This window comes from Trachymyrmex cornetzi, unplaced genomic scaffold (assembly GCF_001594075.2).
Source record: "Trachymyrmex cornetzi isolate Tcor2-1 unplaced genomic scaffold, Tcor1.1 scaffold90, whole genome shotgun sequence".
Taxonomy (NCBI): Eukaryota; Metazoa; Arthropoda; class Insecta; order Hymenoptera; family Formicidae; genus Trachymyrmex; species Trachymyrmex cornetzi.
In genome coordinates this window covers 810,451-826,776 of record NW_017300245.1, presented here as the reverse complement: position 1 = coordinate 826,776, position 16,326 = coordinate 810,451, and the positions used below count along the sequence as shown (strand labels likewise).

The 16,326-nt window shown below is 43.5% G+C and overlaps 1 protein-coding gene across 1 annotated transcript in view; it reads left to right on the top strand.

Annotated features, from left to right (window-relative positions):
* Positions 1 to 8,676: 8,676 nt before the first annotated feature.
* Positions 8,677 to 16,326, top strand: part of LOC108769380 (LIM domain-containing protein A) — a 30,657-nt gene continuing 23,007 nt past the window's right edge. The window contains exons 1-2 of the mRNA XM_018520324.1: positions 8,677 to 8,688; positions 11,371 to 11,776. The gene's annotated coding sequence lies outside the window, so the exon portion shown is untranslated. The remainder of the gene's footprint in view (positions 8,689 to 11,370; positions 11,777 to 16,326) is intronic.

Below are 16,326 nucleotides of genomic sequence, written 5' to 3'. Positions count from 1 at the left end.
TTACATTCGCGAGAAAATATCGAGAATAGAATCCCACCGCGTAGCCGAGCGATATAAGAGACATTTTGTAAATATTCTCGTCGATGATCTTATTTCGCGGCGTAAATTGGGAGACTGGTTCGGAAAATGTACCGGAAGTAAGCCTGTTTGAAAATAACACGGCCTATCGAAGTGAAGGCTATAGTTCGTTGACTTATTCAGAGCCGCCACGACGTCGCGTCGCTTGAAATCGATATTGCGCCCGATATTTCTCGCTCTCGTCGGATACAAGCACGATAACGAATGCTAACGTTATTCGCAATGTGCGACATGAGCGGATTTTGTAAAAACTGAACTTTGCGACTTGTAAAAAATCAAAGAGATATAAGAAAAAAAAAAGGAGGGAAAGACACGAAGCTCTTCTTATCAATTTATTATCTTTGCGACGCACATTCAATTTCCGTAATTAGTATAATGACTCGATAGAAATTTGTCGACGTGTATTATAGAAATTACTTTTAATTTGTGCATTTACACGTATATACGCACACACTATATAGGCGCATTTGTGATCGGAATATTCAACTGAGGAAGACGCCCGCCGCGCCGCGGCGTCCAATCAGCCTTTCTTACGTAATGTAAACGGTTAAATAAAAAGTTAGATTCTATTTAGTTTGCGCTTCGTCTGGCGTTAGACGCTGCAACTGTGCAAACTTATTCGTATGCATGCGACATTGATCGGCTCAGGGACGCGCGCGAGTGTTAATGGTCTTATTTTTTCTTTAATGAATGTTAACGTGCCGTTAGGCCGCAATACGTCGCGCGATCGGATATTTATATATCGTTACGTCTTCTTCAATGGTTGCTCGAAATGGTGGAACACTTGCATGAGACCCGGTGACACATCGATAAAAACAGACGTTGCAACTGATTGTTGCTACATTAAATACAATTGTCGCTTAAATAGAGCAGATTTATTCGCAAATCTCGTTGTATTTATAAAGCTTTAATTTTTAATTTCTTTTCTCTGATTTGATTTTTTCTTAATTAACCTAATTTAACATAGACGTTAACGACGTTAATTGCGTTTTTCATTGTTCGATGATTAATTGTATGTGGACAATATTATCGACAACACGTCGTCGCCAAGTTGAAAGAGTCGTGACCTCAGTGCGTCGCAAACGCGAAATGGTCACGTGCGAATTAACGTCGCGGTGGTCGCGGCGTGGCGTCGCGTCGCGTCGCGTCGCGTCGCGTCGCGTCGCGGCTGTACCAGCCTAACATCTCGCATCTTTATCGCGACGCGAGGAGAGAGAATCGCCTTTTTCACACGTCGAAGAGTTGACATGACCTCGCGCGTTCTCTCGGATTCGGTTCGGCTCGGTTCGATTCGACTGTTCTCGGCTCGGCTCGGCGCTCGACTTTGAGTCACGACGGCCACGACGACGGGAGAGCTATCGACCGTTCTGGGTTTCGCGAGATAATAATAACCCCGGTTGAAATATATTTGGCGACGAGGGGGACGTATACTTTCTAAAAACCGCCGTTCACGCGCGGCAACGTGAACCACGCCGTGAAAAACACGCCCGCGCGGGTACAAACTTGGCCGAGCAGAGGCGGTTTTCCCCTCCGTTACGCATCGCTCGTTAAAATACCGGCTTGTCCTCTAATGCCCGTTTCTACCGATATAGATTGACTTTAATCTCTGTTCAATTTGCTCTTCATCTTTTTCTAATTTTTAGAACCACGAAATGATGAAGAGTTGTGCCCGTTTCTTATACCGATGTGTATAACAACAGTTTCATTTTAATCTCGGTTCAACCAACTCTTCATCTTTTTCTAGTTTAAGAAGTGGAAAAAAGATGGAGAGTTAGTTAATTGAACTGAGAAATTCGAATTTAACTGCATTGGTAGAAACTGGCATTATATTCGTCAAAGTCTGCGAACGGATGTGAATTGATGATTACAGAACGCCTTGTTGATGTAGATATACTTTTTGCCGCAAATTTTTTGCTGGATGAATCTTTCGAAACGTATTTTGCTTCTTACATTTTGAGGTAAGCATGCGAGAACGTGTACGGATAATAATTTCATGGTGTTTAATACAGTAAACATCTAAACCTATAAAATTATAAATAAGCTGTCGCGGCTTGTAAATCGTCTTCGGCGGCGACGGCGGCGACGGCAATGAAGACAGGAGAACATCGTTTATTTTGACTTGGAGCATCAACGAGCGCCGGCCGTGGTGAACTGAACGTTCGTATGTCGTCCGTATGCAATCGCCGACGCATACAGGGTGGTCCATTCTAATAACAGTACAAGCCGGTGACATGTTAATTCTCTCCGAGAGAGACGGAAAACCCATATCCAATATGGAATCGAAATTTTGCATAATTTTTTTTTTCCGTCCACAGGGCAGATTAATTTTGAAAATCGGATAGTTGACAATGTCTGTTCAATGTGCATAAATTTAATATCCATTTTCGCGACTGTAGCCGCTTGGCGAAGGTTTAATAATAGAGCCAATATAGAATTCTACGGGATTCTACGAATGTCAGATTACAACTGGTTAAAATTGAATGTCAGTCGACTGGTGAAGCAGCGGGCAGAGTCGCGAGGTAGAATATCGCTGTCATATCCGAGATGTAACAAGATTCGGAAGCTCGCGGAATGAATAATTGCTAGTCGTGTGTCGGAGTCGTCGCGCGAGGTCACCAACCAACCAACCAACCGACCGACCGACCGACGCTGATTTACGAGGTTCGAATCGCACACAGGCACATTCACGGACACGCGTGCAGTAAGAGTAAAGTACGCAAGCGGAACGGCCCTTTCGGTTTTTATAACCTCCAGCAGGTGGGGCGTTTTAATCGATAACGGCGGAGAGGTATCTTGCGCGATGGCAGAGCGGCAACGGCGGCAAAACTCGCCCGTTCCGGGTTTAAAGTAGCGCAAGAGCGCGTCCCGCTTTTTTCACGTCGTCTCCTCAGCCCTGCTCTACCCTGCCCTGTCCCCGCCACCTGGCGCGCTCCCACTCTGCTAATACGCGAGAACGGTACCTTTAATTTTTCCAATGGTTGCTTTCCCCGCGAGATTTACCGTCGTCTCTACCGCGAGCTCGTGCTTTGAGAAAGTCGATATCTACCAACTAAACGCGACCGTCCTCGTCTTGGCCGTCTTCGTCGTCTTCGTGTCGTCATTTTTAAATGAAGCGTAAACTGTCGCGCGCGCGCGCGCACGATATAGGCGATGCACGCTATAATGATCCGAAAATATCCTTTGACAGGCGTTTCTGAACTTTCTCTCCACAGCCACAGTGTTTTATACGACGCGATGTGATTCTAAATATATATCTGAGCGGGGAGCGATCACGTAAATCAGTAATGTTATCAAGTGGCGTTTACACCACTGCATAAGTCAGTGCTGTCCAAGATTTGTAATTCTAGGCTTAAACTTAATGTGTGTCTCGACGTTTGCCTTCCTTATTTTTCATTCTCCATTAAGAAAAGGAAAGTAAGTACGTATATTGTAGGTACGAATGCCCGATACACACCGAGAGCCATTGCCCAAAATTACATGTCTTGGACAGTATTGTTTCAAACAGGGTTATTCTTCGAAATCGAAAAATAAATCATTGAATTCCCAATGCTTGGAGGAACTGATCTAAAAGTTTAAGTATACGATCGCAGACGACGCAGACTGCAATATTGCGCAATAATCCGCAACTTCCTGTATCTTTGACGGTTTCCAGTTTAGACACATTGATAAAATATCGATCTTTCTACCCTTTTCTTTCATTGTATCGAGACGTGCGTTAACATTTTTTTTAATAAACATTTTGATTAAGCTAATAAAGAGAAGAATATGTAACCTATTTGACAATGACAGAAATAATGATAAAATATAAAATAAATTACAATAGTAATGGTCGCACCTAATTTTTTATATAATATAACGTTATCGTTATGAGAATTATAACTCTTGTATATTTTTTCATCGCTCCTCGTATGTCTCGTCATTCTTCCATTTCATTCAGTAGTTAGAGATTTGCTACGCGAGACGAGCGATGAATGTTTGGTACAGAAAATTGTGACGGCAGTTTAACGCGACGGCGAATTAAAGAGGGAAAATTCATGATGGGTGAGCATGCATGGGGAAGGGGAGGGAAGGGAAGGGCTGACGGTTTTCATTGTTATATCAGCGAGGTTGACGCGCGCCGCACCGCTTCGCTCGGATATAGAATCGCCTCTACTTTCGCCGTCGCGCTGTCCGTCGCTCGCGCTACAATCGATACCGTCCGGAAAAAGAGTAGTCGGGCGAAAGTGTACGAGTACATACGCGCGCGTAGCAAAGAGATGCGAGAGGAACGTGCGAGATATCTCGCCGATGAAAGGAAGGGAAGGGAAGCGGGCGAGCACGGCTGTTGCTTACGAAACCCGCCAACGCACGCTCCGCTTCGCCGAAAAGTCAAGGCTCCTGTCAAGGATGTCGGTGCGTTGGAATGCTCGAGATATGTTTCCCCGTTAAGCTGTCGATTTCCGCGAATTGTTTTTCACGCGCGATCCGACGACAGTTGGTCGGGTGATTTGCGTTACTTTTTTTTAATTTTCTTATTATCAACTCTGAAATTCTTTAATCAATCCGGTATAAATACTCGGGTATATAATGCATTCACTCGCGAAAGACGTTGAATGGTTATATAGGTACGCGTAGGCAGAAACGCTTCGATACTTCCTCGAGTCGATCGATACCTTGTTTATACCAAGTATTTTTAACATCGATAACTTGGCTTATTTTTATCGAGGAGTAAATTCGAGGTAGATATCTCTATGAAGAAAAGAAACTTTGAAACTTTGCTAACATATTTCGTGAAGCCTGTATATATGTATATATATATATATATATATATGCGCGCGCGATTTACAGACTCCTCCCTCCTGACTCGATTTCGGAGTCGCGCGTCCAGAGCAGACGTACAGGTCCGAATCGTAAGATGGACCACCCCGTCAGCCGTCAGGTCAGCCAATCGAGGGTTACACGCCGCGCGATAACCGTTTTTATCCTCTTCGTCATCATCGTCATTGTACGAAATGAGCTCTTTTTCCTCTTCCTTCGTGCAGCACTGCCGTGAAGTGGAACTCGCATGCGTGTGGCGAGTTGTTTGTGCAGAGAGTGCACATAGGGAGGAGACTCTGAGTCGCGCGCTGCGGAATACTCGTCGCTCGTCGCAGTCCTCGCTGCGGCCTGCGCTGGGTTCTCGGGCTTCGCGAACGGTCGGCGAGGGGCAAGAGGGGGTTAGAGAAGAGCGCGGTGGCGATAGGAGTGGGGTGAAAGAGATGCGAGACCCTGCGCACCGGCGCGGCGGTGAATGGGTGAAGCTAGATGCGAGGGCGGGAGTGGTTACGGAGGGGGGGAAGGGGGAGAAGGATGGACTGGAGGAAGGGGGATCGGATCGGATCGGAAAAGATATCTCGACTCTATGATGTAAGGGGACAAGGGGTGTGCTTATACGCGTGTTTACGTTAGCCGGCCAATAAGATGTCCTCCAGTCCGGCTGCGTCACTGCGAAAGAGCTTTGCGCGCACACACACACACACACACACACGTACGCCTAGCGCACCACTTATGTGTGAAACGCGTATTATTCAAGTACACTCCGTCTTCTCTCGATACCACCGAGTATTCTTAGCGCTCGTACTTTACCTTCGACCGTAGCAAAATAAATGGTCAGTGAGAATATACGCACTAATTTATTTTAGCTATTTATATTATGTCTCTAATATTATCTATATATGGACCCCTTGGAAGAGATAATAGCGAATAGAGAAAGTGCGCAGATGTGCAGTCTCTATGTTAAATATAAACAACTCGTCAAGTTATTTTCTCTTTAATGCAAGAGTCTTTTATTGATCTAATGAACTAGAAATTCCTAAATATTACAAATCAATTATTGACGTTTCCGGAGAAAGTAACATCGATGCTGGTAGGATTCTATTTGCGATATTCTTTAAATTAATTTGTCGCTTCTCTTCTGTAGGTTGATTCTCGACGTTCTCGCGAAAGTGTCGCGGAATTGCGCGAGAGCCCCAATTCTTGCGTCATTGTTCTTTGCCTGCCGCCTGAATACTCTGAATAGTAAGTCGACGCGCGAGTATCGCGAGACCGATCGCGTTGTATTCGCGACGAACAAGGTGGGGGAGTTGGCCACGTAAGGTACCCTAAAGGAAACATCCTCAAGGTGGACGACCATTAGTGCACTACTATACGCGATGACTCAACTTATACCGCGCGAGAGCCGTAATAATACGAGGTGTGCGATTAAGTCTCGAGAAAACTTTCGATCGCGCGCGTTCCGTTTGCTCGCGATTAACGCTATCGAGAGATCGTCTGTTCTTTGGTATCGTATGCATAAATCCTTGCATTCGTATTGCTCACACGACGAGATTTCTCGACTAATTTCCACACTCGTGAATTTCCTCACTCTAGTGAAAATTATATTGCACTTTCACGGCACGGAAAGAACGATTTTGCTAAACTATTTAAAAAATCTAACTAGAGAACAGATTTGAAAATAATTTTGTCCATTAAAATAATTATGTAGAAATTTCAAGCATGATGAACAATATTGCAAAAAGTTTAAACATTCCAGCAATCAGTTTTGACGGTCTAACAAAATTATCTTCAGATTTGTATCGTGTTAAGTTCTTACATATTTAAGCAAATTGAAAGTGTTACATAAAGTACCGTTGTTTGAACCAAATGAGAGTAACTGTGAACTGTGCGATGATTATTATTTCAAGCTGAAATTAAGCTTGAATGATATTAAAATTTTATTTTGATCATAATTGAATTTCTCTTCAACTTTCTTCTGAACGTGGTAAAGTTTCAACTTTAAAGATTACCATCTTTGGACGAACGTTTCAAAATAGTTTCAGTTTCAATTTCTATTTGATCGCAGAGAGAGGCGGCACTGCCGTTGTTTTGAGCCGCGTAACAAAAAGATCGATGGTAAGCTGTCCTGCACAGCTGATGCCATTTTTGCTATTGTTGCATATTCAACACAGCAGCGAATCGACCCAGGTTCCTTGGATATGGCACCGGCACCGGCCGTGGCCGCGGCCGCGGTGCGGGCGGCGCAATTCGCAAACGCGTGTCAGATGCTTTCTCCCGCAGTATTTCCCACTGCGCGAGATCGATCGCCCCCATTGCGTGCTTGGTACACGTATCCCGACCGTAATTGCCGTATCTCCGTCGGCTGCTGCGGATTTCCTGCGAAATACATTACGTTTCTTTACGTCGCGTCGGACGCCGGGCCGATAGACTTGCACGACCAAGATTTACAAATTTTGTTTATCGTACAGGTTATAGTTTGCACTTTCACGCGAGAAATTCTAAACGAAAACTTCACTCTTAACAATGTCCTTGTTGTAAGAATTTCTCACGGAAACTTGACATTTTTCAAAGTTGCTTCAAGCATTGGGTATTTGAATTTATATTTACAGAGTTATGTTGTATAGATACGGATATAAAATTGTTAGAAAATACGCAAAACTGTCAAGCACATATATTTTATATGTCCGAATAATATTACATTATATTTCGATGATGTACATTCATTTCTAGAACTTATCTACATGTACTTTACATTATGTTTCTTCTGTACTTTATATAGCTGTTTGAATTTATAAACCGTGCATATAATAGCGGGTCAATAACCGGTTATTATTGAACACTTATCCTAAACTTGATGCAACCGTAATTTCTTTCTACCACACATCTGGTGTTTTCAGTCCGCCTTTATCAACCTCACAGATAATGATAAATGACGTACAAAATCGATGCTAACAACGCGCATCTTTGTTTTTTTTTCTTTTTTCCACTATACCGGTTTACGTTCAATCACTCATTTGCGTGTTAATTCATCCTCATTTATGGTTAGAATACATGGAAATACACGGAACGTAATTGCCGTCGATTACGCGGAAAATAGAGAGAGACCGAAACATAGAATATTCTGTGAAGTTACAAGTGTTTCGTTCGTTATCGCGTGACCTCCTATCGTGCCCACCGCCGAGTCTGTAACGTAATTAGTTTCTACTAGTATATCCGAGAAAAAGAAGTGGAAACCGAATAGTCAATGAAAGCATCATTCTAATACTGCTCGTAATTAACTAAGCGAATTCTTTTAAATTTCTTTGTCACTCGCTTATATTGTACGGTTGTGCACCATGGTGTCCAGACGCTAGACGCATTTATTTTTATTTTCAAGCAATTTATTTTTATTTTCTCTCATTCACCCCTTGTACGATTAATTCTAATTTGCGATTCCATTTCTGCGTTGATTTTCTGCAATCTGCAATGATTTTAGAAAAAGAAAATGTCGAGGATTTGAATAATTCGATCGGAATAATAATTTTACGGAGTAGGATATTCTGGAGTAAAAATTTGAATTGAGAGAGAGAGAGAGAGAAATACGCATATATTATAGCGATTTCATTTCCCGGAATAATTAATCCGCCGTTAATCACTGGTTGTTGATTAGCATCGTTGAAATATATTTTAATGAGAGATATATTTTGTTTCACAGGAGAATCGCTGCTCCGGTCACCGGGTGCCTGTCGAAAGAGGAGAATTCTCGGGCACTGGGGTCGGTACTCGACGCAACGTGTCGGATGGAAACGACGACGAGGAGAAGCAAACGAGGAGGCGGTGGCGGCGGCGGCGGCACGCGAAGGGTATCGGGAGAGTCGTGTCTGACCGCGTAAAAGGGGAAGGAAGGAGAAAGGGATCATTCGTTGTGATCTCGTCGCACGAGATCGAGAGAGCGTTGTCCTCCTTGCAGTTTTTTTCCAACTCTTTCGCGAATGTTTTTCAGGATTTTCCAGTTTCTCTTTTTTTCTTTCCCTTTCCTCTTGTGAGTTTGTGAATGAAACGTACAAAATAAATATCAAATATCAGAGCAGTATGCAAAACATCGTATGATACGTCATCATAAAATGGAACATTCGAGAGAATATATTTACATGTAACCGGAACGAACGAATTTATTGAAATTGTTGTTATCGTGTGAAACATACGAATGACACTATTGACACTATTGACAGTCGTGTTTAACTTGTCTGCGTTGCGATTGATTGACGTAAAATTCTTTAATCATAATTTCCTATTGATTATCAAACGCAAGATACCGCGCTAGTTTACCGAGTAGTCTCGTTATTTTTTAAATGTCACGTCAACCTTTCAATCCAATTGTAATTACTGATGTACTCGCGTGTTTCCTACTTAAAAAGTCGTAATTAATGATTATTTAAGCCGTAGGTAGCTGCTTGTTAATCATGATTGCATGATGCTAATTACTTAATCGTTAATTTGCAATTGTCCGATAAATCTACCGATCGTTAATTCGGCTGCACCTTGCCCAATTTTGTCGGAAGGAGGGTTTTATGCGACCGTCAACAACGCTGGCGATGAAAACGGAGGTGACGACGGTAGCGCGATTCCCGCCGTGGGAACGATAACGAGGTCCGCGCGGCGGCAACGGGGTACGATATTAATAACGGTGATGACGAGTCGCAGGTGGAATACGGAGCGCGCGGGTCAATGAGGAAATTCTCGGGCGCACGAGGTGCGCCTACCTTCTGAGCGCCAACGGGGGAACGAGGTGGGGCGAGCGATACGGTAGGAGAAAGAGAGAGAGAGAGAAAGTGGGGATAACTGAGAGTAGGACGAAGCGGGACGAAGCATACCGAGCGGAAACAAGCGACGGGCAACAAAACACTGTGGCGCGAGGCACGCGGGTCGGAGAAACATGCGGATCTTTGTGCGAACAGCTGAACCGGAAGTCGAGCACTACGCTTCAGTCTAATCGCTCGCCGTCGATAGGGTCAGTCGGTTAAAACGACTGGCTGCTCGAAGGCGACGGCGCGGCGTGTCTCTCGCGCGTAACCAATGTACTTTTATTTTTATTTTCGTTCAATTTACTCTTTATTATTATTATTATTTTTTTTTTAATATCCATCTCTACCAATGTAGATTAATTGCAATCTCGATTTGACCTACTCTTTATTTTTTTCTAATTCTTAGAACTATAGAAAAAGATAAAAAATAAATTGAACTGAGATTAAAGTTTATCTACATTGTTAGAAACGAACGAACGTATGTTTAGATCGAAATACAAACAAAAGATCGGAAATACGCTGTACGACGTAAAAATGCCAATCGGAGCGTAATATTGAACTTGATTTTTATAGCGATTTCGATAGTGTTGTAACTCTGCAACATCTGCATAAAACATAGAAAATTTGCAATATACGCTTCCAATATTTTTAAACCGCTCAAGTTTATATATAAAAATCTAGATTGAAAATCTGTTACGTTTCGTGTTGGAGGATTTATTTCTTGAGACTTGCTATATCGGCATATAATTCGATATTAATAACGCGCGCGCGGATCATATACTTGCATCTTCAATTCGTGACGGACACGCGTCGTGCGTGCGTGCGTCTTCTATATGTATGATGACACGCGTATGTGCGACTGTTGGTCGGTGCAACGCTCTTCGATTAAACAACGCGTGTCGCGGTTACTTGGTCCGTTTCGTCCGTAAAATGAAGCCGACGATAAACGTGGCGCGGTTCGAAATACTCTGATTGCGTAACCGAGGTGTACTAACCTAGGAAACCCTTCGTAATTAGAGTTGTTTGGCATCCGTGGCCAGCGTCCAAATTTACTCTCCTGACTTACAAATTTATTTAGATAAAAATAAATCATGACATAATAACATAAACAACGGACGGTTACCCTACGAACTCGGACACAGCGAAATACAATATAAGAATGATAAATACGCATGATTAGGTAGAAATAATCTCGCAAGTGTGAATTTTACAAAATAGTCGAGGCGCAGATGTCTCGAAATATCTAGGGCGAAATAGGAAATATTTGTCCGTTTTTCCAAGTTTTTCGGGGTTTTTCGAGTGCGCGTCGCTTTGTAGTTGCAGCTTTTGAGCAGCCCTCTGTTAGCCGCAGTTTACCGCGGGCGCGGGCGCGTGCGCGTGAGTTCTCCCTGCGAATAGCGTCGAATAGCGTCGTTGATCGTCGTCTCTCGTCTACGTTCTCGGCGGCGATTAACTCGCAAGTTTCCCATGACCTCGTCTTTCCTGCAGAGATCGCAGCGGAAGCGGCGACACGAAGAAGAGGCGGCGAAAGAAGAGGAAGAGACGTGAGTTTCGGCGATTCTACGGGCAGTGTCGACGCGTGTGTGCGGTGCCGCGTGACAGTGCACGTGGAGACAGTGCGGGTGAGACGACAGTGCGCGGTGCAGTGCGACGACAGGCAGAAAGCGGGAAGAAGAAGAAGAGGAAGAAGAAGGAGGAGGAGGAGAAGGAGAAGAGGAAGGAGGGAGGGAAACAAGTGGCACGGAGGTGAGCTGAAAAGAGATAGGAAAGAAGAGGAATTTTCTCCGCGAGCGAGCGCGCGCGCGCACGCTCGCCTACACCCAAGTATGCTGTGGAGTGACGAAGCGGCGTCGCGGATTTCACGGATCGATCGGCCGATCGAATTTTCTAAATAGGATACGCGCCGCCCCGCGTGTGTGTGTACCATATGTGTACGGGCGCGCGTGTGTGCCTCGTAATTGCTACACGGAAGAAGAATCGTCGTCGACGTCGTCCCCGCCCGGCCAGGCCGGGCCGGTGAATCGAATCGCCGCGCCGGTGCCGGTGGATCGACCGCCCGCGCCGTCTGCCGCGGGAAAACTTCAGATCCGGTTCGCTTTCCACGGCTGACGTCATTACCGGTGAGTCACTTTTTCTTCCATTTTTTTTTTCTTCTTCCTTCTGCCTTCTTTCTTTTCTCTCTCGCTGGCTCGTGTGACTGCCGTTACTGCCGTTACTACCGTTGGTGGCGTGACCCAATGTAAAATGCGGTTAATCCATAATAGTTTGAAAACAGTCGCCAAGTTTCACGTTCCTTCCTCCCGTTCAACTTTCAATCGAACCAAACGTGCGGGCGACCAGGGGAAAATAGTAAAATATCGATAGAAGGAAAGGGATGCATTTGTAAGCCTCAACATAATCCTTTTACCAACGTTCCGTTTCTTCTTCTCGCATTGTTAATGCGAGATCGATAGGTATAAACTTAGCCTCGGGTCCAGGTTTAGTTGAACTTTGGAATTTCCAAGTTTGAGTTAAATCCACATAAAGTATCGGACATGAAAAATAACGTCGTGGATTTGGGACGCGTCGCAAACGAAGTAAATAAAAAAAATATTCGTAAGAGACGATAGAGTTTGCCTTACTGTACAACACTGTTATGCTCGTTGCCATCGTAACCACGTTAAAGAAAATTATTTCTAATAACAATAAGACGAAGCGCGTGTGAGCCAACGCAAAGTTTCGTATTCTTTAACAATGATAAAACCAGACTTTTCAACCTTCATATCGGTCGGTCATCCTCTTTATCTCTAGATAGAATAAGTCAATTTACACAAACATGTAGTTGCAAATATGTCGCTTACGTATCATTGCCGAATGTAACTCTTACGGTATTAAGTAAATCTGAATCGCCTTCACTTATCCTGTCACCTTTGGTTTACGTTGATATCCTCCAAAAATTATTTCCACCATCCACAGCGTCACGGCTCAAACTTATTTTTTAATATAAGAAATGAAGATGTGTACGTAATGATACCGAACCTGCTCTTCTCGTTTTTGAATCTCACAAATATAAACACAAACGCGGGAGGCGAAATTAACCGTTGATCGCTACACCGTGGTGGATACACCTGCGTTTCTTGAGGACCATCGGTCTGTTGTGGCATTAATTACCGCAACGCCGTCGGGGGCGCAACGTGCGTGCGTGCGTGCGTGGAATACACGCGTGACGTGTACGCGTCAATGAGAAAGTTTGCAATTACCGTAATTTAGTTGCAGCTCGCGGGCGCGTTCGCGCGAGCGGTCTAGCGTATGAAAATATCCAAGGCTGAATGTATTCACGAGCTTCGGCGAGACCGGCGGAACGCGCCGTTAATAACGTCATTCTTCTTCTAGCGACATTTCGTATCCACGTTAACGATATTTCGCCGGTATCTGTCTTGCTTATTAAAGTACGTAGTCTAGAATGACCGGAAAGGCAGTGTCAGGTTAATGGGACATCATACTTTCCGATTACTCCGGAAAGTCACGTTAATACGCCGCTATAATTATCGCAAGCAATATTTCTCAATATTTCGAATTATGACGAGCATCACGACGGAATACGAAACATCTCCACTAAATTATAGAGAGATTAAAATCAACACACACGCTAATATATCTTGAAGCAATATTTAATTTAATAACCTTTACGAGATTTCTTTAAAAAATTGAAGACGCACTGAAAAGAATGTCTGGTTGGATTAATTGAAACTAGCTAAATCTATTTAGAATTCTAGTAGATTGAGGCAACCAGAATTCTGATTATTTTGACTAGATCTGTTCTCGGTGCGGTTGTTTCTCGCGAGGACATTTCTTGCGAAACATGGCCCGGTAATTTTCAAGTTTTGACCGCGCGCGGGTGTTCGATCCTCTCCAGGTATAACGTATAACGGCTTGTTGTCAGCCTGATTGTGTGCGTGAGCGTTGCGTTACACGGTGTGCAATGTGCATTGGCGTTGGTGTGCGTAAACTCCACGCTGCTGGTTACTCCGTCAGGCGAGTCCGTCGTTCTTCTTTTCCAAGCGTGAGGAAAGATGGCCGCCCGTGCGAGCTGCACGGTTCGCGTCTCCTTCTTTCCCTCTCCCTCTCCCTCTCTGTCTTTCTTTCTTTGTGCAGTTAGACGAGACGCAGACGCCGACTGGCAAGACGGTTTTAGAGAAAGTTGAAGCGAGGGAAGGGTATATCGAGGTATATAATGAAGGGCACATGTCCGCCCGCCGCCGGGCGGTAATTTTTAGATTAGTAAAACGCATTGTAAACTCTCGACAATTTTCAGAGGCTCGAGTGGCGAATCGCGTTAACCGAAGGTCTATACTGGAGAATACGATGATTACGAATCTTATACAGTCGGAGGCTGAGAAATGAATGTTGTCACATAACACATTCGCGTTTCGTATCTTAATTAATATAACACGGATGATTAATGATGCGTTGTGTTTGTAACGATAGTATAATTTTTAATTAAATTTAATTTAACGTCTCTATAAATCACAGATAAACTTTCGGACATTCGAGATTATACACGGAAAGAATGGTTTTGCTCAAGTATCTAAAAGTTTAGCTAGATACAGATCTGAAAATAATTTTGTTCAACCATCTAAATAATTAGGATGCTTAAACTCTTGGTTGCAAGAATGTCAAAAGTTTTTGCAGCATTCCTCGTCATACTTGAAATTCCTACGTTTAATTATTTTGATAGTCTAACAAAATTATTTTCAGATCTGTATATTTTAGCTAAATTTTCTAGATACTCGAGCAAAATCATCCTTTCCGTAGTTTTATAAAAAAATTTTACAAAATCAACGCACGTTGATTGAAATTCTTTCGAATTCGATTGGAATGCTATTTTTTCAAATTATAATTTTAGATTTGATGTTTCAACTTGGACGTCTTGTTATTTAATAAGAAACGAGTTTTTTTTTTGGCATAATATTGAGCGATCGGTTACGATGACAAAGTTGAGTCGCTTTCGCACGGGATATACCTAGCATATAGCAGCGATGGTTTTGCCACGGCAAGCTCACGGAGAGCTCTTTCCTTCCCAAGTTCCGTAGCTTTCTCTCCGACGAGGCTCTCTAAACGAGATATAGGTCTCAGGTCTCTCAGGTCTCTCAGGTCTCGCGCTGGCGTCTAGCGCCGATACGTGCAGCGGCGTCGCCCTTAATTAATTTATTTTTTCCCCATTTCCGCGCGTTTGTCACGGTCGTCTCCCTCGCGCATATTTCCACTTTGCTTTTATAGACTTTTATATAGGACTCTGAGATATCGATCCTGCGTGCGTTCCAGTACAAAACGGTCGACGCGACGGCCGAAGAGATGGAGACGCCGAGAGTGGGAAGCGACGAGCTAGAAAGGGACGATGTACGGAGGGGAAAGCATGGAAACGAACGAAGGGACTGGGGAACGGAGAGAGGGAGAGAGAGAGGGGTGCGGAGGGAAAGAGAAAGCGAAAAGGGATATATGGAACGAAGGTGGAAAAGATTCTCTCTTGTCGACGCATTCGTTACACGAAAATTCTTCCAACGCGAATTACGTTCTGTCCGAATAATTGTCCACCGGGCAGAGAATGAACCGCGAGTTTTAATTTCGGACGTGAATTCGAAGGCAAATTCTGTAATTTCATCGACCATACATACGCATTCTGCCGTTCGAGACACGGTCAGCGGCTGTACTTCCGAAAAAATATCGCTTACGAAAATGTATGAAAATGCTGTCGTATATATGTATGTGTGTTACATTTATTATAGATTTTCCGAGTATTTTCCGAGTACGCGATATTTTTCGAGAATAAGGCCCCAGGCCTTTCAGAAATACGAAAAGTATGGCGCGTGCGTTGATTGAAAGGTAAAGACGTCGGTTCGTGATGCGCGACAGAAATACGCATGAAACTTTGTTTCGAGCAGGAAGATTCGCATTTGCCGAGTAGTTCCGCTTTAATAGCCGGTTGCCCTGCGTTACCGTCGTCCGAACGTCATTTTTAGTTTAGCGCACAAAGCAGGTGCACGCCCGGCTTATAAGATCCCCCTGTTCCCCCTTTTACTGCGTGCTAGCATTCTGATAGCCGGTGGACGTGACGTAATGCACCCCGCATCTCCCGGAAAGAGAGAGAGAGAGAGAGATTACTTGTCACCGGCACCCAGTATCTGACTCGTTTACTGTGTTAATGAGATCTCGAATTCAGAGACGGTTATTTTTCTTCAACTTTTATTACTGTTATCCTTTATAATATTTAATTATTTGACGTTAATTAAAACAATAATATCAACAGTGTCCAGGGCACTTAAGAGTAAAATATAAAGAGAAAATTATGTAAAACATAAAAACTCAAACTAGAACGGGTGATGTTACATTGGTTAAACGCAGTCGAGGAAATAAATAAAATTATGAACATGTTAATGAAGACCAGAGAGATGATTTTGTAGAGAGACGGAAATTACTCGCAAAACGGCTGGACGACCGGTTGTTTGAAACAAATACTAATATTGTAGTGGAAAATTTAGTCAGTGTTCGTTTGTCGAGAAAGTAACATACATGCTTAACATTGGTCTCGTTTTTAACATTTTTTAAATATTTTTTGGTATATGAATTTTTATCTCTATATCTCAATGTTAATTTTATATTTGTGTGACAAAATTTTCCACTGCGATATTAG